At 49.9% G+C, this 9,580-nt stretch overlaps 1 long non-coding RNA gene across 1 annotated transcript; it reads left to right on the top strand.

The window, feature by feature from the left end:
• Positions 1-4,361: 4,361 nt before the first annotated feature.
• LOC123331414 lies at positions 4,362-7,950 on the top strand. The gene is made up of 2 exons (XR_006548044.2): positions 4,362-5,735; positions 6,875-7,950. It is a non-coding gene; the product is annotated as an uncharacterized LOC123331414 (long non-coding RNA).
• The last annotated feature ends 1,630 nt before the right edge of the window (positions 7,951-9,580 follow it).

The following is a 9,580-nucleotide window of genomic DNA, read 5'->3' as shown; positions in this document are numbered from 1 at the left end:
GGGTTGATCTCTGTGTCTGGTGAAGTCTCACAGATCGGTGTAACCACTTGCTCAGGCTGCCATAACAGGTCCTACAGGCTGCGTGGCTTAGACAGTAGAAAGTCCCTCAGTTCTGGAGGCTGGAAGTCAGATCCAAGTGTCTGCAGGGATGGATTCTTCTGAGGCCTCTCTCCTTGGCTTGTAAACAGCTGTCTTCCCTGGGTGTCTGTGTCTTACTCTCCTCTTCTTGTAAGGACACCAGTCAGATTGGATTGGGACCCACCCCCATGACATGAATCCCCTCTTTATGGACCTTATCTCCAAATATGGGGCTTCCCAGGTGGCGCTAGTGGTAAAGAACCTGCCTGCCAGTGCAGGAGACATAAAAGATCAGGTTCAGTCCCTGGGTAGGGAAGATTTCCTGAAGGAGGGCATAGCAACCCACTCCAGTATTCTTGCCTGGAGAATCCAATGGACAGGTGAGCCTAGGAGGCTACAATCCATGAGGTCACAAAGAATCTGACATGATTGAAGCAACTTAGCATGCATGCATGCATCTTTAAATACAGTCATCTTCTGAGGTACTCAAGGGGTAGGATTTCACGACATGAATTCTGGGTGGACACAATTCAGCACACAACTGTAGGGTTTTCCCCAAATGTAGGCAGGAGGCTTGGAAGCTGGGTATTTCTTCTTGAAGGACAATGCTGGTTGTCCTTCAAGGGTTTTAACGTCTGGGGGCTTCGGTGGTCAAGAGCCTTTCCCCTTGGTTAATGTAAATGACTTTTCCTCTCACTGGAGTTTCGCTGTAACCAGCCCTGGGTTACAGAAGAAGAAAATGCAGACTAGTTTTTGAACATGAAGACAAATCCCTCATCAAATCTCCACAGCTGGCCGGGAGAGTCTGAGCCTGCAGTTCTGTTCTCTGGAGCTGGGTCGGGTCCCAGCCACGGGGGCACTGTGGAAGAAGTCAGTGCCCCTCTGGCCACCATGCTCAGTGGCTGGTCCCCCTGTTGCAGGTGCCCTGGGCTCTGACCTGCAGGTAAATGAGACAAGGGTCAGCATTCCCAGCCTCCACACAGTGCCATTTCTTACTTGGTTTCTTGAAGAAAGCACCCTGCTTATGTACATAAAAGACCCTGGGGGTGAGTTAACAGCCCCAGAGGCATTTTAAGAGCAGTGTGTGGGCTGCCTCATGGTCTGAACCCAGGCCAGGGACTTCTGAGAGCCTGTGGCTAAAGAGAGCGAGATACCATCAGGGAGGACACAGGTCTCCCCCTGATCCTCCCAGACTTTATTCTGCTGTGTCAGAGGTCCCACACAGCCTGCTGTGACCAAGAGACCCTCACCTCCTGGGTAAGTAAGACAGGACACCTTGGTGAAGCCTTGCAAAGAGGTGACAGCTTCAGCTGCAGTGGGAGATAGGGATCATGAGGTCCCAGGGGAGGCCTGCCTGGCTCCATGTTCTCAAAGTTACATAGTGGTGATAGCTTGAGCATCTACCCTTCCCCACTCTGGCAGCTAGGTATCTCCCTTTTATCCTTTAGCTGGGGCCCCTAGTCAGCTCAGCTGGGCTCTGCTGACATCACTCTTCCAGAGTGCAACACTGCTGTAGGTGAGGAAAAAAAGTTTTCCTCTATCCTCTTAGGTTCAGTACCTAAAACTAAACTGACAACTGCCATATGAACAAGAGAGAATTCATACAAATATGATTCAAGGTTAATATTTTAATTTTTTTGTGAAGAATCAAAGTCTGGGAGGAGCAGGGTGAGACCTGTGTCCACCCTTGATGGCATCCCTCTCTCTTTTTAGCCACAGGCTCTTCACAGAAAAGAAGTGAAGACCCAAGAAACAGTTAGACCTGACAACTTACATCCCATTTATGTAAACTGTGTAGAAGATGAATTGTAGAAAGATAAATTTTATTGAAATGAAGGGAAGTTAAGGGTTATTTTGGTAAGGTTTGTTTGTGCAGATGTATCTCAGCGATGAGTGTCTCCAGTGATAGACTTGATCTCCTGGTACAGGAACGGGGAGGAGAACCACCTTCACAAAAGAAAACTTCTGTGCTGCTTTTAGGCAGATGGGGGAGGGCAGAAGCTTCTTTGTTTTTGCTGTTCAATTGCCTTCAGCTCAAAGTTCTCTTAGCGCAAAGTGGCACCTTTGGGGGTGGCATTTTCTGATCCCTTTCACTCCCACCCCTCTTCCACCTCAGGTTCATGTACGTGTCCACACTTACTTTAAGTGATGTAATCACGCTCCCACCGAACCTCCTGGAAGCTGGCATCCCATGAGTTGCGTGAGATAAGGTGACAGAGCAGGGAGGGGGCAGGAGGGCCTCCCGGGCACCAAGCCTGGCAGCTGGCTCTGCTGGTCACTGGCTAAGAAGCTTCATTTTACTTAACTACTGCCTTGGGCTTCCTTGGTGACTCAGAGGATAAAGAGTCTGCCTGTAAGGCAGGAGACCTGGGTTCAATCTCTGGGTAGGAAGATCCCCCGGAGGAGTGCATGGCAACCCAACTCCAGTATTCTTGCCAGGAGAATCCCATGGACAAAGGAGCCTGGAGGGCTACAGTTCATGGGATCCTAAAGAATCCGACACGACTGAGCGATTAACCCTTTTCAACCACTGCCTTATCCACAGTGCGGGGGTAGCCCGGCGTGCGGGCAGCCCCCTCCCCTCCCCGCCCCCACATAGCTGGCGTGAGTATAGAGTGTGGGTGAAGGCATTCTGTAAACCATGGAGTATTGTGGGGGCACAGTGGTCCCTCAGCCTTTCCTCCTAGTTGCTGACCTCTCTGGGGAATTCTGAATCTGTCCCTGGGACAGCGGGAGGCGACAGGCTTGATCCACTCCAGCCTGCGCCGCTGGACACACTGTCTGAAGGGCGCCCCCTGGTGTCCATCACCGCAGCGCCTCGGGCCCTGTTTGGGAATGTCCTCCTGATGGTTCTTCCTTCCCTGAGGTTATAACCTCCTCTTTCCCAGGCGGAATTCCAAACTGAAATGTGAAGTGGGGCTGCATCTGTTGCCTCTCACCTTCCCTGCCTACTGAGATAGTATATACACAGGAAAGTGAAGTCGCTCAGTCATGTCGACATTTTGTGACGCCATGGAATGTAGCCTACCAGGCTGCTGAAAATCCATGGGATTTTCCAGGCAAGAGTACTGGACTGGGTTGCCATTTCCTTCTCCAGGGGATCTTCCCAACCCAGGGATTGAACCTGGGTCTCCCACATGTCAGGCAGATGCTTTACCGTCTGAGCCACCAGGGTGGGTGGGTAAATAACACCCACTGCTTGTTCTGAAGTCCAGCTATATTTTTGTGTCCTGCTGGATTTTCATTGCCTACACCAGGGTCATGAAGATATTCTCCTAATTACTTTCTAGGAGATTTTGTTTTACTTTCCATGTACTTTTCAAGTACTTGTATATACTTCCTATACTTAAAAAAAAAAACAACAAACCCTAGAATTTGCTTAAAGATTAGACATTGATTACTGAGGAATGAAATTCAGTTTGGAGAAAAAATAGGTAATAACACCGAAGCTTTGTTTCCTTTGCCAGGAAATGGGGATAAGAATTTTCCCAGGGTTGTTGTGACGTTAAAAACACATTTATTTATTTATCTGGCTGCGTCAGGTCTTAGTTGTGGCATGTGGGCTTCTCTCTGGTTGTGCACGGGCTCCAGAGCGTGTGAGCTCAGTAGTTGAGGTGCTTAGGCTTGGTTGCAGCAGACATGTGGGATCTTAGTTCCCCAACCTAGATCCACCTTGTGTCCCTCGAATTGGAAGGCATATTCTCAACCACTACACCACCAGGGAAGTCCCCTGTCCATTACATGAGACAATGTGTGTCGAGTGTTCACAGTAGGAGTGGGCACACAGGAAGTAAAACTCAATGTTTTTGTTGTTCAGTCACTCAGTCGTGTCTGACTTTTGTGACCCCATGGACTGCAGTATGCCAGGCTTCCCTGTCCTTCACTATCTCCTGGAGCTTGTTCAAACTCATGTCCATCGAGTCGGTGATGCCAGCCAACCATTTCCTCCTCTGTTGCTCCCTTCTTCTCCTGCCTTCAATCTTACCCAGCATCAGGGTCTTTTCCAATGGGTTGGCTTCTCGTATCAGGTGGCCAAGTATTGGAGCTTCAGCTTCAGTATCAATCCTTCCAATGAATATTCAGATTGATTTCCTTTAGGATTGACTGGTTTGATCTCCTTGTACTCCCAGGGACTCTCAAGAGTCGTCTCCACCACAATTCAAAAGCATCAATATTTTGGTGTTCAGCCTTCTTTATGATATAACTCTCACATCCGTATGTGACTTCTGAAAAAACCATAGCTTTGACCATATGGACCTTTGTCAGCAAAGTGATGTCTCTGCTTTTTAATGTGCTGTCCAGATTTGTCAACATAGGCTCTTATTATTGCTCTGGGCCCACCCATTTGTTTTTATGACTCTCCAGTATTCTACTGAACTTGACTGTGATGGTCATGGAAGTAATTTCTGATTTTCCACTCCTAAAATCCACGCTACATAAATAAGCTTGTAAACAGAGGTGCTTATGAGTATTTCTGCCAGACAGATTTTTTATTTCTTGTGCCTCCATCAAATGTCCCCACTAAATGCAAAAAAGGAAAAGACTATGAAGATTTTCCTAGGGTCCCTCTCTGTCCCTTTGGAAAGGATAGGCGAGGAGCCGTCTGCTGAGAAGCTGCTAGAGAAGACAAATCTGTACTATTTGCCCTCAGAAGAGGGGGAGCAGTTAGGATGCAGGTGTGGAATAAGAGCCATTTGCTACAAACGGTGAGAAAAATAGCTTGTGGGAGCCTTTGTTCCTTCAGAGGCGTAATTGCCTTTGATGGGCTGTTAATAGGAGTCATTATGTGGTTATTAAGAAGGGAATGTGATGAGCCCAGCTCTGAATAGCTAAATTCAGGGGGCTCCTGGTTTAATCTTGTTTTTCCTCTGCACACAAGGAGTCCTGCTACTTACCTGGAATCCCCTCGAATCAGGGAATTTGAACTTTGAGTCCAGTAGGTTGGGACAATTCCTGAGGGTACCAATTACTTCCTGGGGCACCTAATGGTGGGGAGGAGGGGGGCAGCGTAGGGCAGGGGAAAGAAAAGGAAAAGGAAAGGAAGAGATGAGAAGGGAGTTAGGAAGGGTGATCAAGAGATGGAGTGGAACTTCCCTGGTGGTCCAGTGGCTCCCAAGGCAGGGGACCTGGGTTTGATCCCTGATCAGGGAGCCCATATGCCACAACTAAAGACCTGGCCCAGCCAAATAAAATAAATGTTTTTAAAAAGACAGAGATGGAGTGATGGAGAGATGGGAGGAGAGAAGGCAAGGGAGAGAAAGAGTGGAACAGAGAAAAGCTGGAACAGAGTGATAGTGAGCAGAAAGAAAAGTGCGCAGGAGGTAGGTGGGGGGAGAAAAGAAAAATGAAAAGAACATCAGCCCGTAGGGTAAATTCTAGAGCCTGAATTCCGGCTCATGACCTGGGAATGACCTCCAAAGGCTGATCCTCCGGCCCACCCAGCCCTGCTGATTTCATTTCTATATTTAACAAGATCCCTGGTAATGACTCTGCAGGTTCAAGTTCGAGAAGCATTGATTTGAGCTCAGCGTGGGGCTTGGAGTGGCTCATGCCAGGGCCTGGGGGACTCGCCGAGGAGGAGCAAGCTGGACATGATCTTGCTGAGAAGCTAGGTTAGATGGAGAAAAAAGCCCAGGAGAGAAATGAAGCAGAAGGAGGTTTGGCGAGGGCTGGGGGTGATGGGGGGGGGGAAGTCTGGGGCAGGTGGTCAGGGGTGTCGCCAAGTAACACTTGCAGGAAGACCTAAAGGATGCCTGGGGGATCTGGAGAAGCCATGAGGCTCTTGTGGGTCAGACACTGTTCTGGGTTCTTCGCTGTGTTAGTTCATTTACCCTCGCACCCCCTGAGAGGGAGGCTCACACACACCCCCACCCCCTGGGGTGTTCAATGGCAGCCACACCGAATTCAGAGCCAGGAGGGGCTTGAGCAGTTCTGGCCTGTTATCCACGAGTGTGAGTCTCTGCGATCCTCTGGTTCTCTCTGTAATACTTCCCAGTCTTCACCTGCGTCGTCAGGGCCTCAGCCTGATGCCCAGTCCTGGAAACTCTGGCTTTCTTCTTGAAGCCAGAGACCTTTACACTTTACCTAAGGTGGCTGGGGTTGGTCCAGGGCCCGGTGGCAGGACAGCTAAAGCCTCTTGCACAGCTTCCCCCCTCCCCCACCCCCACTTTCATGAGGCCTGGCCAGGAGGGTGACCCGCTGGAAAGTCTGGCTTTCTTCTTGAAGCCAGAGACCTTTACACTTCACCTAAGGTGGCTGGGGTTGGTCCAGGGCCTGGTGGCAGGACAGCTAAAGCTTCTTGCATGGCCTCCCCCCACCCCCACCCCCACTTTCATGAGGCCTGGCCGGGAGGGTGACCCGCTCAGGGTTCCTTGGAGACCAGTCAGCATGGGTGAGATAGGCTGACCACTGGTCCCACAGCCAGAGCCTACACCGTCCAGAGATGAGTCCACAGCGATCACAGTGGTCCTCTGCCTGGCGATTTGTGATGCCAGGTCACAGGAGTGACCGAGTAAGAGGCAAGTTGCTGGGGACTCAGGACTGGAGGTCCTAGTTCCAACCAAGGCCACTGATAAGCTGTGTGACCCTAGGCAAATTAGTTTAACTCTCTGGGCTTCAGTTTGCTTATGTGTAAAATGGAGAGAATAAAAATAGTGCCTACCCGTAGGGTCGTTTGCAGCATAAATGGCATCAGCTGTCAATAATAAAATCAGTAGGAATGCATTTAACCTGTATCATCTTGTTTTTATTACTTCTCTGACTTCTGTCTCTTCTCTGACTTCTATCTTTGGCTCAGCAATTTGGTTCTGGGACTGTTTCCTGCCTGTGGAGGAGTCAGGGTTGCATGAAGAATACTTCACCTGAGTTTGAGGAGTTTGCAGCCACTTTCAGGGCCAGGAGGAAGTCACTGGTCTCCTCTGCAAAGTTACAAAGTTTCCAAGCGCACGCCTGGCCAGACTTTTCCTGGCTGCTCCTGGAGATGTTTGGAAGTGAACGGCAGGTGTTGTGATTGTTTTGCGAAGCACCTTGTGCAGCCCAGAAGAGAATCTTTACTTCCTCCACACCTTCCAGTCCAGGGCCACGCCAGTATGTGCAGACAATGGTTTGGCGGGGACTGACCACAGACTCAGTCCCACACAGCTTTAGATACATTCAAAAGGTCGTCTTGACCTTGGACCTGGAGATGCTTCAGAGCCTCTGCCACCTGTTGGGGGCTTCTCAGGCATCCATGGTTCAACTGACACAGGCAAAGTCTAGATTCCTCCGTGTGGTGCCCTTGGCCTTCCAGGACCTGGACTGCCTGGCCTTCAGACCTCCCTGTACTGGCCTCGGAGGCCCTCCCTACCCCCAGCTCACTGCCGCAGCCCCCAGGACCACAGTGTGCTGTGTTTGCAGGTATTTGGGAGAGGTGGTCTCCCTGCCTAGCAAGCTGGCTCCACCCCTCGCCCTCCTTAGTCCACCATGGGGCCCACGACTCTCAGGCAGGTCTTTGTCCTAGTGGGCAAAGTCCTGTCTTTGTCCTAGTGGGCATCTGCCAGCAACTTACCATCCTCCTCCGAGAGGCTGCTTTAGGCTCTGGGTGTTCAGCATCTTTAGTTTCCGGAATATACAAGACACAGTGAGTGAAGAAAGCTTCCTCCTTCTCAAAATGCAAAGGGCTCCCTCCAATTGTTTCCTAGAATTAAAAAAAAAAAGTATTTATCTGGCTGCATCACGTCTTAGCTGCAGCATATGGGATCTTCATTACATGAATTCTGATCTTTTGTTGCAGTGCCCCGACTCTAGTTTTGCTGCTCCGGCTCAGTAGCTCTGAGGCACGTGGGATTTTAGTTCCCAACCATGGATCCAACCCAGGTCCTCTGCATTGCAAGTCAGATTCTCAACCACTGGACCACCAGGGAAGCTCCTATTTTCTAGAATTAAGTCTTTCCCATTGCAGTTTCTGCTCCTGCTTTCCACCAAAATGTCTAGGAGTTCTGACTTTTTCTGGTGAATGGGGAGGAGAGAGGAAATGAAGTCGTGTTTGTCTTGTATGACGGGCATGAAGCCATGCTTTCTCAGACCAACCTTATCTAAATGAGAAAATCTGGCTGAAATGCCGTTTTCCTCTTTCTGCTCCTCTCCTCTCCCCATTCTGCCAGGGCTGCTCCACCTCACATGGATGGAACCAGAATTTCTTGGGGGGTGGGACCAGGTCTAGGTATTTTTTTTAATTTGTTCCAGATGATTCTAATGGGAGCAGGGCTGAGAACCACTGCTTCAGGGTAAATATTGTCATTAGGACTAGAAATCTCAGAGGCCAGAGACGTGGACGGGGCACGGTAATAGCTACATGCTGTCACTGGGACGTGTCATGTCTCTCTTTCCTTTTTCTTATTGTCCTTCACAGTGGCTCCTATTTCAAGCCCTAACCTCAGAGTCACATAATGGCTGCAGCAGCTCCAGGTTTCACATCCCCTCAGCTTCAGGTTCTGGGGAAAAAATGTCCCGCTCATGGCCTACTGCATCTTGTTGGTGCTTGCTTTTTCTCTCTTTGGTTAGCATGTCCCTGGTTGTTTTCATTCTACAAAGAAGCTTTCTCCAGCAGATAGACTGGTGTAATTTTGGTTTGGGGTGTGTGTGTGTGTGTGTGTGTGTATCGTTAGATTGGGGGGACCTGTGAAGGAGTGCGGGAGCACTGAGTGAAGCTGAGGCAGGAGGCAGCTGGGCACTCGGGGGTAAAATGATTGGATATTCATTCCTTATGGACTGAAGCTCCAAGACAAGGATAGCAGGACAATAAAGGAAGGAGATCGGAGAAGGCAATGGCACCCCACTGCAGTACATTTGCCTGGAAAATCCCATGGATGGAGGAGCCTGGTAGGCTGCAGTCCATGGGGTCGCTAAGAGTCGGACACGACTGAGCGACTTCACTTTCACTTTTCACTTTCATGCATTGGAGGAGGAAATGGCAACCCACTCCAGTGTTCTTGCCTGGAGAATCCCAGGGACAGGGGAGCCTGGTGGGCTGCCGTCTATGGGGTCACACAGAGTCGGACACGACTGAAGCGACTTAGCAGCAGCAGCAAGGAAGGAGACGGGGCCCTACCCAGACCACATATTTCTGTTTTCCAACTCAGGAGACCTTCCTGATCATGCATGTGCAGAAAAGGCTCCTTGGAGGCAAGAGATGTTCCTTACCTAGACGCCTGTTAGGTAAAATCCACCTTGGCTAAGAGGTGCGTGTGCACACATGGGAGAATCCTGAGATATACACAATATGGACTGTGAACCAGGAAAGCCAAAATGATTGCCCAAAGGAAACCCAGACGAAATGACCCATAAATATGATTCAAACTGCCACGAGGGTGCGACTCAGGGACTCTCCCTCTGAGTCTGCCGCGTGCCTATCCACACGCTCTGTACTCTTTTCCTCTTAATACTTGCTTCACTACTTTCCATCTTTGTGGAGATTCTCATCTGCAAAGCCAAAGGGCCAGGGCCCTTTGTTTCCGACCACTGG

This window comes from Bubalus bubalis, chromosome 23, assembly GCF_019923935.1.
Source record: "Bubalus bubalis isolate 160015118507 breed Murrah chromosome 23, NDDB_SH_1, whole genome shotgun sequence".
Classification (NCBI taxonomy): Eukaryota; Metazoa; Chordata; class Mammalia; order Artiodactyla; family Bovidae; genus Bubalus; species Bubalus bubalis.
Note: the sequence above shows the minus strand (reverse complement) of the source record. Positions and strands in the feature narration are given on the sequence as shown.